Genomic DNA, 18,676 nt, shown 5'->3' on the forward strand with positions numbered 1-18,676 from the left:
CAACCAACACCGGAGCAGGAGGCTCAACGGAAGGCACAACCGGTACCTCATACCTGCGCAAGAATGACCGATGAAAAACATTATGAATAGAAAAAGATGCAGGGAGGTCCAAACGGAAGGACACAGGGTTAAGAATCTCCAATATCTTGTACGGGCCGATGAACCGAGGCTTAAACTTAGGAGAAGAAACCCTCATAGGGACAAAACGAGAAGACAACCACACCAAGTCCCCAACACAAAGCCGAGGACCAACCCGACGCCGGCGGTTGGCAAAAAGCTGAGTCTTCTCCTGGGACAACTTCAAATTGTCCACTACCTGCCCCCAAATCTGATGCAACCTCTCCACCACAGCATCCACTCCAGGACAATCCGAAGATTCCACCTGACCAGAAGAAAATCGAGGATGAAACCCCGAATTACAGAAAAAAGGAGACACCAAGGTGGCAGAGCTGGCCCGATTATTGAGGGCAAACTCCGCTAAAGGCAAAAAAGCAACCCAATCATCCTGATCTGCAGACACAAAACACCTCAAATATGTCTCCAAGGTCTGATTCGTCCGCTCGGTCTGGCCATTAGTCTGAGGATGGAAAGCAGACGAGAAAGACAAATCTATGCCCATCCTAGCACAGAATGCTCGCCAAAATCTAGACACGAATTGGGTTCCTCTGTCAGAAACGATATTCTCCGGAATACCATGCAAATGGACCACATTTTGAAAAAACAGAGGAACCAACTCGGAAGAAGAAGGCAACTTAGGCAGGGGAACCAAATGGACCATCTTAGAGAAACGGTCACACACCACCCAGATGACAGACATCTTCTGAGAAACAGGAAGATCCGAAATAAAATCCATCGAGATGTGCGTCCAGGGCCTCTTCGGGATAGGCAAGGGCAACAACAATCCACTAGCCCGAGAACAACAAGGCTTGGCCCGAGCACAAACGTCACAAGACTGCACAAAGCCTCGCACATCTCGAGACAGGGAAGGCCACCAGAAGGACCTTGCCACCAAATCCCTGGTACCAAAGATTCCAGGATGACCTGTCAACGCAGAAGAATGAACCTCAGAAATGACTTTACTGGTCCAATCATCAGGAACAAACAGTCTACCAGGTGGGCAACGATCAGGTCTATCCGCCTGAAACTCCTGCAAGGCCCGCCGCAGGTCTGGAGAAACGGCAGACAATATCACTCCATCCTTAAGGATACCTGTAGGTTCAGAGTTACCAGGGGAGTCAGGCTCAAAACTCCTAGAAAGGGCATCCGCCTTAACATTCTTAGAACCCGGCAGGTAGGACACCACAAAATTAAACCGAGAGAAAAACAACGACCAGCGCGCCTGTCTAGGATTCAGACGTCTGGCGGACTCAAGATAAATTAGATTTTTGTGGTCAGTCAATACCACCACCTGATGTCTAGCCCCCTCAAGCCAATGACGCCACTCCTCAAAAGCCCACTTCATGGCCAAAAGCTCCCGATTCCCAACATCATAATTCCGCTCGGCGGGCGAAAATTTACGCGAGAAAAAGGCACAAGGTCTCATCACGGAACAATCGGAACTTCTCTGCGACAAAACTGCCCCAGCTCCGATTTCAGAAGCGTCGACCTCAACCTGAAAAGGAAGAGCAACATCAGGCTGACGCAACACAGGGGCGGAAGAAAAGCGGCGCTTAAGCTCCCGAAAGGCCTCCACAGCAGCAGGGGACCAATCAGCAACATCAGCACCCTTCTTAGTCAAATCAGTCAATGGTTTAACAACATCAGAAAAACCAGCAATAAATCGACGATAAAAGTTAGCAAAGCCCAAAAATTTCTGAAGACTCTTAAGAGAAGAGGGTTGCGTCCAATCACAAATAGCCTGAACCTTGACAGGATCCATCTCGATGGAAGAGGGGGAAAAAATATATCCCAAAAAGGAAATCTTTTGAACCCCAAAAACGCACTTAGAACCCTTCACACACAAGGAATTAGACCGCAAAACCTGAAAAACCCTCCTGACCTGCTGGACATGAGAGTCCCAGTCATCCGAAAAAATCAAAATATCATCCAGATACACAATCATAAATTTATCCAAATAATCACGGAAAATGTCATGCATAAAGGACTGAAAGACTGAAGGGGCATTTGAAAGACCAAAAGGCATCACCAAATACTCAAAGTGGCCCTCGGGCGTATTAAATGCGGTCTTCCACTCATCCCCCTGCTTAATTCGCACCAAATTATACGCCCCACGGAGATCTATCTTAGAGAACCACTTGGCCCCCTTTATGCGAGCAAACAAATCAGTCAGCAGTGGCAACGGATATTGATATTTAACCGTGATTTTATTCAAAAGCCGATAATCAATACACGGTCTCAAAGAGCCATCTTTCTTAGCCACAAAGAAAAAACCGGCTCCTAAGGGAGATGACGAAGGACGAATATGTCCCTTTTCCAAGGACTCCTTTATATATTCTCGCATAGCAGCATGTTCAGGCACAGACAGATTAAATAAACGACCCTTAGGGTATTTACTACCCGGAATCAAATCTATGGCACAATCGCACTCCCGGTGCGGAGGTAATGAACCAAGCTTAGGTTCTTCAAAAACGTCACGATATTCAGTCAAGAATTCAGGAATCTCAGAGGGAATAGATGATGAAATGGAAACCACAGGTACGTCCCCATGCGTCCCCTTACATCCCCAGCTTAACACAGACATAGCTTTCCAGTCAAGGACTGGGTTATGAGATTGCAGCCATGGCAATCCAAGCACCAACACATCATGTAGGTTATACAGCACAAGAAAGCGAATAATCTCCTGATGATCCGGAATAATCCGCATAGTTACTTGTGTCCAGTATTGTGGTTTATTACTAGCCAATGGGGTGGAGTCAATCCCCTTCAGGGGTATAGGAGTTTCAAGAGGCTCCAAATCATACCCACAGCGTTTGGCAAAGGACCAATCCATAAGACTCAAAGCGGCGCCAGAGTCGACATAGGCATCCGCGGTAATAGATGATAAAGAACAAATCAGGGTCACAGATAGAATAAACTTAGACTGTAAAGTGCCAATTGAAACAGACTTATCAAGCTTCTTAGTACGCTTAGAGCATGCTGATATAACATGAGTTGAATCACCGCAATAGAAGCACAACCCATTTTTTCGTCTTAAATTCTGCCGTTCACTTCTGGACAGAATTCTATCACATTGCATATTCTCTGGCGTCTTCTCAGTAGACACCGCCAAATGGTGCACAGGTTTGCGCTCCCGCAGACGCCTATCGATCTGGATAGCCATTGTCATGGACTCATTCAGACCCGCAGGCACAGGGAACCCCACCATAACATCCTTAATGGCATCAGAGAGACCCTCTCTGAAATTCGCCGCCAGGGCGCACTCATTCCACTGAGTAAGCACAGCCCATTTACGGAATTTCTGGCAGTATATTTCAGCTTCGTCTTGCCCCTGAGATAGGGACATCAAGGCCTTTTCCGCCTGAAGCTCTAACTGAGGTTCCTCATAAAGCAACCCCAAGGCCAAAAAAAACGCATCCACATTGAGCAACGCAGGATCCCCTGGAGCCAATGCAAAAGCCCAATCCTGAGGGTCGCCCCGGAGCAAGGAAATCACAATCCTGACCTGCTGAGCAGGATCTCCAGCAGAGCGAGATTTCAGGGACAAAAACAACTTGCAATTATTTTTGAAATTTTGAAAGCAAGATCTATTCCCCGAGAAAAATTCAGGCAAAGGAATTCTAGGTTCAGATATAGGAACATGAACAACAAAATCTTGTAAATTTTGAACTTTCGTGGTGAGATTATTCAAACCTGCAGCTAAACTCTGAATATCCATTTTAAACAGGTGAACACAGAGCCATTCCAGGATTAGAAGGAGAGAGAGAGAGAGAAAGGCTGCAATATAGGCAGACTTGCAAGAGATTCAATTACAAGCACACTCAGAACTGAAGGGAAGGGGAAAAAAAAAAAAAAATCTTCAGCAGACTTCTCTTTTCTCTCCTTTCTCTGTCAATTAATTTAACCCTTTCCGGGCCGGTCAAACTGTTATGGTTCTCAATGGCAAGAGAACATAGCCCAGCAAACATATATACTAGCTCTTGGAAGGATGGAAACTAAACTGACCATGAACTAAACCTGCCGCACAACTAACAGTAGCCGGGTAGCGTTGCCTACGTTTTTTATCCCTAGACGCCCAGCGCCGGCCGGAGGACTAACTAATCCTGGCAGAGGAAAATATAGTCCTGGCTCACCTCTAGAGAAATTTCCCCGATAGGCAGACAGAGGCCCCCACATATATTGGCGGTGATTTTAGATGAAATGACAAACGTAGTATGAAAATAGGTTTAGCGAAATTGAGGTCCGCTTACTAGATAGCAGGAAGACAGAAAGGGCACTTTCATGGTCAGCTGAAAACCCTATCAAAATACCATCCTGAAATTACTTTAAGACTCTAGTATTAACTCATAACATCAGAGTGGCAATTTCAGATCACAAGAGCTTTCCAGACACAGAAACGAAACTAAAGCTGTGAACTGGAACAAAATGCAAAAACAAACGAGGACAAAAGTCCAACTTAACTGGAAGTTGTCTAGCAGCAGGAACATGCACAGAAAGGCTTCTGATTACAATGTTGACCGGCATGGAAGTGACAGAGGAGCAAGGTTAAATAGCGACTCCCACATCCTGATGGAAACAGGTGAACAGAGGGGATGATGCACACCAGTTCAATTCCACCAGTGGCCACCGGGGGAGCCCAAAATCCAATTTCACAACAGGAACCAGGATGGGGAGCAGAAGGTCCAAGAGCCAATGGAACTACCGAGGACCAGCTGACGTTACTGGAACCCGGTTACTAAGCAGGAGGTACCCGTGCCTGAAAGCACTACCAAGGACCACCTGATGTTGGTGGAACTCGGATACCCAAAGGGAGGCACCTAAGCAAAAGGCTCTGCCCGGCACCAGCTGACGGTACTGGAACCAGGATGGGGAGCAGAAGGTACAAGAGCAAAAGACACTGCCGAGAACCAGCTGACGGTACTGTAACCCGGATGGGTAGCCGAAGGTCCAAGAGCCAACGGAACTACCGAGGACCAGCTGACGTTACTGGAACTCGGTTACTAAGCAGGAGGTACCCGTGCCTGAAAGCACTACCAAGGACCACCTGACGTTGGTGGAACTCGGATACCCAAAGGGAGGCACCTTAGCAAAAGGCTCTGCCCGGCACCAGCTGACGGTACTGGAACCAGGATGGGGAGCAGAAGGTACAAGAGCAAAAGACACTGCCGAGAACCAGCTGACGGTACTGGAACCCGGATGGGTAGCCGAAGGTCCAAGAGCCAATGGAACTACCGAGGACCAGCTGACGTTACTGGAACCCGGTTACTAAGCAGGAGGTACCCGTGCCTGAAAGCATTACCAAGGACCACCTGACGTTGGTGGAACTCGGATACCCAGAGGGAGGCACCTAAGCCAAAGGCTCTGCCCGGAACCAGCTGACGGTACTGGAACCAGGATGGGGACCTATTCAAGCTTGTCTTCTTAGAGCCCCAACTAGTAGGGTTGGAGCAAAGGGTCAGCAGGGGGAGCAGAGTGTAGGCCGAAGCCTGCATTGGAGGCATTTGGAGGTCTGTTGTGTCTGCGTGGCGTTTGCAGGACACGATGCCGGCTACACAGCAGGGGAACAGCTGGCGTTACTGAACCCCACTGACACATTGGCTGGTGTTTTTCTCTGTGCAGCCAGCACTTCCGGGCGCCAACTGGCGGTGTTAGAGCCCAGGGACTGCAGGAGGAGAGGGAGCAGAGTGTAGGCCGAAGCCTGCACTGGCGGCAGCTTTGTGTCTGCGTGGCGTTTGCAGGACACGTTGCCGGCTACACAGCAGGGGAACAGCTGGCGTTGCTGAACCCCACTGACACCTTGGCGGGTGTTTTTCTCTGTGCAGCTAGCACTTCCGGGCGCCAACTGGCGGTGTTAAAGCCCAGGGTCAGCAGGAGGAGAGGGAGCAGAGTGTAGGCCGAAGCCTAATTGAACCAATTTTAAAGGTAACCTTTAACCCCCCCTCAGGTGTTACAAACTAGAAGAGCCACACCTTGTGCAGCTGTAATGCTGCACAAGTCAAAGGTTGCTCTTTAAGTTTTGAATCTTGCAGACGCAAACTGTCTTGGAGGCGTGACTTTCCTTCTTAATGAGACACAGCACAGCTGTCAAAAATCCCACCTTGGTGCTGGGCGCAGCCTCCTGAGCGTCGTTATTAGCTGTACAGGAGTCTGCGCTGTCGTGCTATCCCTTGGCCATGCGCTGTTAGCGCTGCCCGTCTTCTGACATCATTTTATGTCGGCCGGTGCGGTTCGCGTTGACCATGAATCCCAGCCCTGCAGTGTCTTTTCCTTAAATCACACTGTGGGGCTGGGATTCATGGCCTTGCGCAGTAAATATGTTCGCCTCTCACTCGTGTCCTTACACCTGCTACAGACTGTGCGGCGTCAGCTGATCCCTTATCGCATGCCACGGCCATGAAGCCGTACAGTCTGAAGAAGGCGGAAGGAGATGAGTGACAGGCGAAGATATGCACTGCTCATGCCCGTCAATCACACCCTCGCAGTCAAAATAAATAAGACACCGAGGGGCGCTGTGTCGGGCAGGGCGGCCGCAGAGGCGCAGCCAGCCAAACAATGAGGTCAGAAGACGGGCAGCGCTACCAAGGGGGTTGCAGCGTGTCATTACAAAGGAAAGTCACACCTCAGGGACGGTTTAACGGTCTCAGGAGACACATTTTAGACGTGTTGCGTTCGGCGTGTGCAAGGAGAGTAACTTAATGAGACACCTTGTACAAATGCAGCATTACTGCTGTACAAGGTGGCTGTTATACATACAAACACCTGGAGGGAGGGGACAGGTTCCCTTCAATTTCAGTTCTTGTGTCTGCGTGGTGTTTGCAGGACACGATGCCGGCTACACAGCAGGGGAACAGCTGGCGTTACTGAACCCCACTGACACATTGGCTGGTGTTTTTCTCTGTGCAGCCAGCACTTCCAAGCACCAACTGACGGTGTTAGAGCCCAGGGACAGCAGGAGGAGAGGGAGCAGAGTGTAGGCCGAAGCCTGCACTGGCGGCAGCTTTGTGTCTGTGTGGCGTTTGCAGGACACGATGCCGGCTACACAGCAGGGGAACAGCTGGCATTGCTGAACCCCACTGACACATTGGCGAGGTGTTTGGCTCTGTGCAGCCAGCACTTCCGGGCGCCAACTGGGGGTGTTAGAGCCCGGGGTCAGCAGGAGTAGCAGAGTGTAGGCCGAAGCCTGCACTGGAGAAAGTTGAAAGGGAACCTTTAACCCCCACCCCAGGCGTTTGTTGCTGAAAGAGCCATCTTGTACAGCACTAATTATGCAAAAGGAAAAGGTGGCTCTTTTAATTATGCTCCTTTCAAAGGCTGAACTACACACTTATGAAATGTGTCCCCTCACACCGTTAAACCGTCCCGGAGGTGGGACTTTCCTTTGTAATGTGATGCAGTACAGCCATCATTCCTACCCCCTTGGCGCCGTGCGCCGCCTCCTCAGCATTGTTTGATTCAGTCCCGGGGCCTGCGCTGTTATGTTATCCCTTGGCCAGGCACACTTAGCGCTGCCCATCTTCTGACATCATTTGGTGTCAGGCTGGCTGCGCCTGTGCGGCCGCGCTGGCCCTTATCCCGCCTTGCAGTGTCGTCTAATGTAATCCCACCGCGGGCCTGGGATCCGTGGCCATGCGCAGTGCATATCCTCGCCTCTCACTCCCCTCCCTCCGGCTTCCGTGCGGTGTCACGGCCGTGGCATGCTATTAGGGATCAGCTGACGGCGCACAGTCTGAAGAAGGCGGAGGGAGATGAGTGACAGCCTGAGATGAAGATATGCACTGCGCATGCCCATGGATCCCAGGCCCGCAGTGTGATTAAATCAGAAGACACTGCGAGGCTGGATCTCGGCCAGCGCGGCCGCACAGGCGCAGCCAGCCTGAAACCAAATGATCAATAAGGTATAATTGGTGTGCACTCAGTCAATTTGGAGGGTGAGGTGCAGGTGTCATGGACAGAAGAGTCCCCCGTATAAGTAAAATTTAGAAGACACCGCACACTCTTAATAGATATTTATGCAAATTGTGCAAAATTTATTCAATATAACACTACACGTTAGTGACACATGGGAGCAATGTACAATTATAAGATAAGCGACCACATGTAGTAACAATTGACGTTTCGGCTCTCCTGAGCCTTACTCATAATATTGCTACAAAAACACAAAAAAAACAGAACAAGGGTAAATAAACATAACAAAAAATATATACATATATACAGCATCCGTGCATGATGAAATGATAGAGAATAGTATGCCAAGGTATAAGATGGATGGCAAGCAACTAAACAAATATACAAGCACCAAGGATGCACCGAAGTGAATAGAACTCCTAGAGTCATAACAAATGTGAACAAAAAAAGGAGGTAAAGAGGTCGTAGGGAAGCAGGACAATAGGCACTCGTTACCTTAGTGAGGAAATGGTAGGTACACATAGCGAATTTCTTGCTTACAGGTATAAGTGGTGCTAAAAAGATAGACAGGAGGTAAGTATAAGTACAGTGTCTCAATATAAAGAATCCTTGAAAATGGGAGCCTGGATCAATACCTATTAGCTGATAAGGCGGTGTATGACCAGTCGTGGTATGCTGCCCTGTGTGCGGAACCTATGTTGTACCGAAGTAAAAAAATCATAAGAAATGCTGTACGTAAAATGTAGAGGTGAGTGGGAGTAAAGAGTAAAGATTAAATGAAAGGCTGCCCAGGAATTGACGGGAGGGGAAGCACAGAGTCCATGCAACCAATTGGAAACCCTGTATGGAGAGCGGTCACCCTGCCTGCATTTTAAGTGTCCCATGACAAGAAATATGGAAACAGAGGATATGGGGGGAGTGTCCCACTATACCTGGGGTGGTTGTCTTGTAAAGCGGCGCTCCCGCGCCTTGCAGATGCCAGCGTGCCCAGGAGGAGAAGGTGGGACAGTTAAATAGCGGCGGAGACCGCCGGACCGGAAGTGCGTCATCCGGACCGGAAGTACCGCCGCATGGAGCAGAGAGGAGATACTGCGCATGCCTGAGTGTCACCATAGCTACCTGTGTTAGTATGGAGCCCTGTGGTGAACGCAAAGTATAATGCCAATGCTCATACAGGTGTAAATATAAATATAAGGGAATATTCGGACTAGCTATATGGAGGTTTGGTATAACTGCAGGATGTTGGCGTTGCCTGTGTAGCACTATAATAGCCCTACTAGTGCGACCCCTAGTGGTAGCCAGGTTGCACTCAGGGCATGTCGGTGAACCTAAAAATAGGTGGCTAGGCTGTATAGTATGGAGTCCGGAGGAATTACGGGATCCTGGCATTGATAGGGCATGGACCAAGCACGGGATAGGTGGTATGAGTAATCATGGACTAGTAAAATAAAAGACTAGAAAAATAAAATAAAAATAGATAAAAAGAAAAATATAAATAGCAAAATAACTGCATGAATAAATAAGATTTGTGTAAATGAGTGGACCATTACTAGAAAATATTCGACTGAAAAATTAAAGAAGAAACATTGATTATAATGCTGTTGAAAAAAATAAAGGATAAAGTTGAAAAATAAAAATAAAATGAAATAATGCAAATAAAATTAAAAATAAAATATGAAAATGTAAAAATAAAGTAATAAAATGAAATGAAGTTGAAAATAATGAAAATAAAAATAAAAATTAAATATAAAAGTAAAAATGCAAAAATGATAAAAAATGCAAATAAATAAAAAAATAAAAAATAAAAAATAAAAAATGAAAAAATGAAAATAAATAGATGACGGAAAAAATAAAGAGGGGGGGGTTTGAGTAATCACTAACCTCTATGTAGAGTTATCAACGGGTCTGGAAAAAACGGAATATAGTTAGTACTACAACTTAACACACCTGCCAATCAATTTCTCTATTGAGTCCCCTAGGGGCCAAAGTATCCAAAGTGTGTATCCAGAACGTCTCCCTGGCTTTCAGTAATTTGATATGGTTGCCCCCTCTTCTGGGACGTGGAACCTGTTCGAGTATTTGAAATTTTAATTGGGCCACAGAATGTTTAAATGTGACAAAATGGTCAGGGATAGGCAGCCATGTTTTGCTGCAGCGGATAGTTGACTTGTGGCTAGCGATCCGATCCTTCACGTGTTGGGTAGTTTCTCCCACATAAAGGAGGCCGCAGGGACACTTAATCACGTAGATGGCAAAGTTAGTATTACAGGTAAAGAAACCCTGAATAGGATATGATTTCCCTGTCCTAGGGTGGGTGACCATATCGGACCTGATAACGTTTGAACACGCTGCACAATTGAGGCAGGGAAAAGTGCCACGCCGTTGGCTGGCCAAAAGCCTCTGTGTAGTCCGTGGTTGAGTACTCCCAATGTCAGCCCGTACTAGCTGATCCTTGATGTTTTTTGGTCTTCTTGTGCTCATCAATGGTGGTGATTGAAAAGGTTCCACTGAGGGGTAAGCCTTGTGTAAGAGGGACCAATGTTTTCTAATTACGGAATATATTTTGGGCATAAAAGGATGGTGCGTATGCACAAAGGGTAAACGCTCCTTGGGCCGCTCCCGGGGGGGAGGGGGATATGGGGAATTGATGCGTAGTTTTTCCTGGTCCAAGAGTTTTGAAGGATATTTTCTTTCCTGGAATTTGAGGGCCATAGTGTCCATTCTGTCCTGGCGTAGAGCAGGATCAGTGACAATACGAGAGACTCTCTTAAATTGCGACCGTGGAAGGCTATTTTTGGTTGTTTTAGGATGGCAGCTAGAATAATGCAACAAGTTGTTGCAATCCGTGGGTTTGGTAAATATGTCAGTAGTGAGATTGCCATTGTCACCTTTTATAACCCAGGTGTCCAAAAAGGAAATTTTCTGAGCATCATAATGGATAGTAAATTGAAGCCCTGGGGAAATAGAATTGAGGTATGTAAAGAAGTGGTGCAGAGTGTCTGCTGTCCCTGTCCAAATGAAGAAAATGTCATCAATATAGCGAACATAATTGGTGACATAGGTTAGGAATAGCTCATTGTCATAGATGTACTCGATTTCGAACTGATTCATAAATGCATTTGCATAAGCTGGGGCTACGTTTGAGCCCATTGCGGTCCCACGCGTTTGGACATAGTACGTGTCCTGGTATAGAAAAAAATTTTCATAGAGTACCAGTGTGAGGAGTTCGAGACAAAGTTGGGAGGTTCTTTTGGGCATATCAGATTTCTCAAGTAGAGATTTAGTGGCTGCAATACCCTTCACATGTTCAATGGAAGTATATAGACTGTTGACATCGAGCGTTACCAGGAGGCTATGAGCAGGGATGCAACGAAGGCCTTTGATGATTTCAAGAAATTGTCCTGTATCTAATAGAAAAGCCCTAGTGGTTTTTACCAGTGGAGTAAGGACTTTCTCCAGAAAAATGGAAAGCGGTGAAAGGATGGAGTCTGTGGAGGCCACAATGGGCCTACCTGGGGGATTAATAAGGGATTTGTGTATGTTGGGTAACACGTAGAAGACAGGTGTGATGGGGTGCTGATTCTGAAGAAAGGTGGCTGTTTTTTGATCAATTGTGTTATCCTGGAGAAAGGGGTTAATAAGATCCTGGATTTTTTTCCTGATCCTAAAAGTAGGGTCACTAGAAATGATTTGGTATGTCTCCGTATCTGAGAGCTGTCTAGTGATTTCATTACAGTACTGGATCCGATCCATCACTACCACAGCGCCCCCTTTATCTGCGGGTTTTATTATAATGCTCTTGTTTGAGCGGAGAGTGTCCAAAGCCTGTTTCTCGACTACCGTGAGGTTTCTATGTGTAGGGTAAAATCCAAGGCGCTGTTCATGCGCAAGGGATTTGATTTCACGATCCACCAAGGAAATGAAAGTCTCTGTGGCGTGATAGGTGTGAGGAGGAGAGAAGGTACTTGGGTTGTGGAGTCCCAAGGTAGAAATAGAAAGCTCAGGAGTCATGCTTCCTTGAACCAAGGAGCCACCACTCAATTGAGCCTGAGGCATGGTACAAAAGTGAGTTTTTAACTTTACAGATCGATAGAACCGTTGTAAATCCTTGTCAAGCTGGAACGCGTCCCATTTAGGCGTAGGACAGAAGGATAAACCCTTCTGCAGTACTGTCAGTTCTGCAGGGGAGAGGGAGTAGCTAGAGATGTTTATCACCAAGTTCGATGGCTCACCTGGGATCTCGTTGCCATTCTTTCGCCGTGACCTTCTTGTTGGTCTGCGTTGTTGTGCCCTCCCCTGCGTCCCTTGTGAAAAAAACGCGGTCTGCCTGCACTTATCGATGAGTCGCTGCCCGAGCTGAATGAATCGACTCTTCGTTTACTTATACGGGGACTCTTCTGTCCATGACACCTGCACCTCACCCTCCAAATTGACTGAGTGCACACAACTTGGTGATAAACATCTCTAGCTACTCCCTCTCCCCTGCAGAACTGACAGTACTGCAGAAGGGTTTATCCTTCTGTCCTACGCCTAAATGGGACGCGTTCCAGCTTGACAAGGATTTACAACGGTTCTATCGATCTGTAAGGTTAAAAACTCACTTTTGTACCATGCCTCAGGCTCAATCGAGTGGTGGCTCCTTGGTTCAAGGAAGCATGACTCCTGAGCTTTCTATTTCTACCTTGGGACTCCACAACCCAAGTACCTTCTCTCCTCCTCACACCTATCACGCCACAGAGACTTTCATTTCCTTGGTGGATCGTGAAATCAAATCCCTTGCGCATGAACAGCGCCTTGGATTTTACCCTACACATAGAAACCTCATGGTAGTCGAGAAACAGGCTTTGGACACTCTCCGCTCAAACAAGAGCATTATAATAAAACCCGCAGATAAAGGGGGCGCTGTGGTAGTGATGGATCGGATCCAGTACTGTAATGAAATCACTAGACAGCTCTCAGATACGGAGACATACCAAATCATTTCTAGTGACCCTACTTTTAGGATCAGGAAAAAAATCCAGGATCTTATTAACCCCTTTCTCCAGGATAACACAATTGATCAAAAAACAGCCACCTTTCTTCAGAATCAGCACCCCATCACACCTGTCTTCTACGTGTTACCCAAAATACACAAATCCCTTATTAATCCCCCAGGTAGGCCCATTGTGGCCTCCACAGACTCCATCCTTTCACCGCTTTCCGTTTTTCTGGAGAAAGTCCTTACTCCACTGGTAAAAACCACTAGGGCTTTTCTATTAGATACAGGACAATTTCTTGAAATCATCAAAGGCCTTCGTTGCATCCCTGCTCATAGCCTCCTGGTAACGCTCGATGTCAACAGTCTATATACTTCCATTGAACATGTGAAGGGTATTGCAGCCACTAAATCTCTACTTGAGAAATCTGATATGCCCAAAAGAACCTCCCAACTTTGTCTTGAACTCCTCACACTGGTACTCTATGAAAATTTTTTTCTATACCAGGACACGTACTATGTCCAAACGCGTGGGACCGCAATGGGCTCAAACGTAGCCCCAGCTTATGCAAATGCATTTATGAATCAGTTCGAAATCGAGTACATCTATGACAATGAGCTATTCCTAACCTACGTCACCAATTATGTTCGCTATATTGATGACATTTTCTTCATTTGGACAGGGACAGCAGACACTCTGCACCACGTCTTTACATACCTCAATTCTATTTCCCCAGGGCTTCAATTTACTATCCATTATGATGCTCAGAAAATTTCCTTTTTGGACACCTGGGTTATAAAAGGTGACAATGGCAATCTCACTACTGACATATTTACCAAACCCACGGATTGCAACAACTTGTTGCATTATTCTAGCTGCCATCCTAAAACAACCAAAAATAGCCTTCCACGGTCGCAATTTAAGAGAGTCTCTCGTATTGTCACTGATCCTGCTCTACGCCAGGACAGAATGGACACTATGGCCCTCAAATTCCAGGAAAGAAAATATCCTTCAAAACTCTTGGACCAGGAAAAACTACGCATCAATTCCCCATATCCCCCTCCCCCCCCGGGAGCGGCCCAAGGAGCGTTTACCCTTTGTGCATACGCACCATCCTTTTATGCCCAAAATATATTCCGTAATTAGAAAACATTGGTCCCTCTTACACAAGGCTTACCCCTCAGTGGAACCTTTTCAATCACCACCATTGATGAGCACAAGAAGACCAAAAAACATCAAGGATCAGCTAGTACGGGCTGACATTGGGAGTACTCAACCACGGACTACACAGAGGCTTTTGGCCAGCCAACGGCGTGGCACTTTTCCCTGCCTCAATTGTGCAGCGTGTTCAAACGTTATCAGGTCCGATATGGTCACCCACCCTAGGACAGGGAAATCGTATCCTATTCAGGGTTTCTTTACCTGTAATACTAACTTTGCCATCTACGTGATTAAGTGTCCCTGCGGCCTCCTTTATGTGGGAGAAACTACCCAACACGTGAAGGATCGGATCGCTAGCCACAAGTCAACTATCCGCTGCAGCAAAACATGGCTGCCTATCCCTGACCATTTTGTCACATTTAAACATTCTGTAGCCCAATTAAAATTTCAAATACTCGAACAGGTTCCACGTCCCAGAAGAGGGGGCAACCATATCAAATTACTGAAAGCCAGGGAGACGTTCTGGATACACACTTTGGATACTTTGGCCCCTAGGGGACTCAATAGAGAAATTGATTGGCAGGTGTGTTAAGTTGTAGTACTAACTATATTCTGTTTTTTCCAGACCCGTTGATAACTCTACATAGAGGTGAGTGATTACTCAAACCCCCCCCCTCTTTATTTTTTCCATCATCTATTTATTTTCATTTTTTCATTTTTTATTTTTTATTTTTTATTTTTTTATTTATTTGCATTTTTTATCATTTTTGCATTTTTACTTTTATATTTAATTTTTATTTTTATTTTCATTATTTTCAACTTCATTTCATTGTATTACTTTATTTTTACATTTTCATATTTTATTTTTAATTTTATTTGCATTATTTCATTTTATTTTTATTTTTATTTTTCAACTTTATCCTTTATTTTTTTCAACAGCATTATAATCAATGTTTCTTCTTTAATTTTTCAGTCGAATATTTTCTAGTAATGGTCCACTCATTTACACAAATCTTATTTATTCATGCAGTTATTTTGCTATTTATATTTTTATTTTTATCTATTTTTATTTTATTTTTCTAGTCTTTTATTTTTCTAGTCCATGATTACTCATACCACCTATCCCGTGCTTGGTCCATGCCCTATCAATGCCAGGATCCCGTAATTCCTCCGGACTCCATACTATACAGCCTAGCCACCTATTTTTAGGTTCACCGACATGCCCTGAGTGCAACCTGGCTACCACTAGGGGTCGCACTAGTAGGGCTATTATAGTGTTACACAGGCAATGCCAACATCCTGCAGTTATACCAAACCTCCATATAGCTAGTCCGAATATTCCCTTATATTTATATTTACACCTGTATGAGCATTGGCATTATACTTTGCGTTCACCACAGGGCTCCATACTAACACAGGTAGCTATGTGACACTCAGGCATGCGCAGTATCTCCTCTCTGCTCCATGCGGCGGTACTTCCGGTCCGGATGACGCACTTCCGGTCCGGCGGTCTCCGCCGCTATTTAACTGTCCCACCTTCTCCTCCTGGGCACGCTGGCATCTGCAAGGCGCGGGAGCGCCGCTTTACAAGACAACCACCCCAGGTATAGTGGGACACTCCCCCCATATCCTCTGTTTCCATATTTCTTGTCATGGGACACTTAAAATGCAGGCAGGGTGACCGCTCTCCATACAGGGTTTCCAATTGGTTGCATGGACTCTGTGCTTCCCCTCCCGTCAATTCCTGGGCAGCCTTTCATTTAATCTTTACTCTTTACTCCCACTCACCTCTACATTTTACGTACAGCATTTCTTATGATTTTTTTACTTCGGTACAACATAGGTTCCGCACACAGGGCAGCATACCACGACTGGTCATACACCGCCTTATCAGCTAATAGGTATTGATCCAGGCTCCCCTTTTCAAGGATTCTTTATATTGAGACACTGTACTTATACTTACCTCCTGTCTATCTTTTTAGCACCACTTATACCTGTAAGCAAGAAATTCGCTATGTGTACCTACCATTGCCTCACTAAGGTAACGAGTGCCTATTGTTCTGCTTCCTTACGACCTCTTTACCTCCTTTTTTTGCTCACGTTTGTTATGACTCTAGGAGTTCTATTCACTTCGGTGCATCCTTGGTGCTTGTATATTTGTTTAGTTGCTTGCCATCCATCTTTTACCTTGGCATACTATTCTCTATCATTTCATCATGCACGGATGCTGTATATATGTATATATTTTTTGTTATGTTTATTTACCCTTGTTCTGTTTTTTTTGTGTTTTTGTAGCAATATTATGAGTAAGGCTCAGGAGAGCCGAAACGTCAATTGTTACTACAAGTGGTCGCTTATCTTATAATTGTACATTGCTCCCATGTGTCACTAACGCGTAGTGTTATATTGAATAAATTTTGCACAATTTGCATAAATATCTATTAAGAGTGTGCGGTGTCTTCTAAATTTTACTGACACCAAATGATGTCAGAAGACGGGCACCGCAAAGTGTGCCTGGCCAAGGGATAACATAACAGCGCTGGCTCCGGGACAGAATTAAACAACGCGGAGGAGGCGGCGCACGGCGCTAAGGGGGTAGGAGTGATGGGTGTGCTGCGTCACATTACAAAGGAAAGTCCCACCTCCGGGATGGTTTTACGGTATCAGTGGACACACTTTAAAAGTGTTAAGTTCTGCGTGTGCAAGGAGCTAAACAAAAATAGTTACCTTTTCCTTGTGCAGCATTACTGCTGCACAAGGTGGCTATTTCAGTAACAAATGCCTGGGGGGGTGGGATAGGTTCCCTTACATTTCAGTTGTTGTGTCAGCGTGGCGGTCGCAGGACACATTGCTGGCTACACAGCTCGGGATCAGCTGACGTTACTGACACCCAATAACACTGGGTCATATGTTTTGACTGTGCAGACAGCACTTCTTAGCCTCAACTGGCGGTGTTGGAGCCCAGGAATTACAGTTCAGGTGGTAGAAAGATGTACACAACAGGAGACCTGGATACTGTAGACAGTCACCCAATTATTTAATCAGGAAGAGGAGTGGCAAATTCCTGCGAGATCCAGGCCTGGTTCATTTTCAGGAAAGTAAGCCGGTCAATGTTATCGGAGGATAGTCGCATGCGACGGTCTGTTAGTACACCACCTGCAGCACTAAAGACGCGTTCCGATAATACACTAGCCGCAGGGCAAGCCAGCACCTCCAATGCATACTGGCTTAGCTCTGGCCATGTATCCAGCTTAGAGACCCAAAACTTGAAAGGGGAAGAGCCGTCTGGGAGTACAGTAAGAGGGCAAGACATGTAGTCTGTCACCATCTGACGGAACCGTTGCCTCCTGCTGACTGGCGCCGTCAGTGATGGTGTAGACATTTGTGGCGGGCACACAAAACTGTGCCACAGTTGGGCCATACTGGTCTTGCCTTGGGCAGAGGCACTGCTTCTGCTCCCTCTTTGTGCAGAGCCTCCTCCACTGCCTGGATGCACTGAGCTGCTTTGTAAAGCACTAGCAGCACTTCTCTCAGTTGGACTGGAGAAGATGATGGAATTCACCAGTGTGTCTTGGTACTCCCGCATTTTACGCTCCCGCTTCAACGGTGTGATGAGGCTTTGTACGTTGTCCCGGTAACGAGGATCGAGGAGGGTGAACACCCAATAATCAGACATGTTGAGAATGTGGGCGATGCGGCATGTAATCAACCATGTGCTGCAGACTGCCAACTGGCCAAGAAACGCTGTCCCCTGCTTGAGGCGTGATCTCTGCCCGCTCGTCATCACCCCACCCTCGCTGTGCACACTGACTACTGGACAATTGTGTAACTCCCTCCTCTGGAACGATGTCTTCCTCCTCCATTTACTCCTCCTCATCCTCCTCACAAAGTGTCCCCTGCCTACGCGTTTGTGAGGAACCACGTGGCGCTGACTGTCCAAAAGATGATAGAAATGGTGAATCCTCATCCTCCACCTCTTCCACAACATCATCCCTTAGCGCTTGCAGTGATTTTTCAAGCAGGCAGATAAGGGGGACAGTCATTCTGACTAGTGCATCATCTGCACTCGCCATCTGCGTGGAATAATTGAAGGGACACAAAACCTGGCAGACGTCCTTCATAGTGACCCACTCTGTGGTTGTGAAGTCTGAACGGCGCGGAGTGCGACTTCTTTGCGCATGATGCAGCTGGTACTCCATTACTGCTTGCTGCTGCTCACACAACCGCTCCAACATATGAAACGTGGAATTCCACCTGGTAGGTAGGTCACATATGATGCGATGTTCCGGAAGGCGGAATCGGCTCTGCAGAGCTGCAATGCGCGATTTTGCCATGCTGGAACGCCGCAAGTGAGCACACTCTAGGCGGACCTTGTGCAGCAGTGCATCAAGATCCGGATAGTCCCTCAAAAAACTCTGCACGACCAAGTTGAGCACATGTTCCAGACATGGGATGTGAGTGAGGTTGCCGAGGCCCAGAGCTGCCACAAGATTTCGGCCATTATCACACACTACCAT

The 18,676-nt window shown here is 46.5% G+C and overlaps 1 protein-coding gene and 1 long non-coding RNA gene across 2 annotated transcripts in view; both read left to right on the forward strand.

Annotated features, from left to right (window-relative positions):
- OPTC (opticin) overlaps nt 1–18,676 on the forward strand; it is an 809,828-nt gene that overhangs the window by 43,144 nt on the left and 748,008 nt on the right. The window lies entirely within an intron of this gene.
- On the forward strand, nt 15,710–16,553 carry LOC143818156 (uncharacterized). Its single transcript, XR_013224347.1, has 4 exons — nt 15,710–15,763; nt 16,003–16,060; nt 16,142–16,200; nt 16,455–16,553. It is a non-coding gene; the product is annotated as an uncharacterized LOC143818156 (long non-coding RNA).

This window comes from Ranitomeya variabilis, chromosome 3 (assembly GCF_051348905.1).
Source record: "Ranitomeya variabilis isolate aRanVar5 chromosome 3, aRanVar5.hap1, whole genome shotgun sequence".
In the NCBI taxonomy this organism is placed as follows: domain Eukaryota; kingdom Metazoa; phylum Chordata; class Amphibia; order Anura; family Dendrobatidae; genus Ranitomeya; species Ranitomeya variabilis.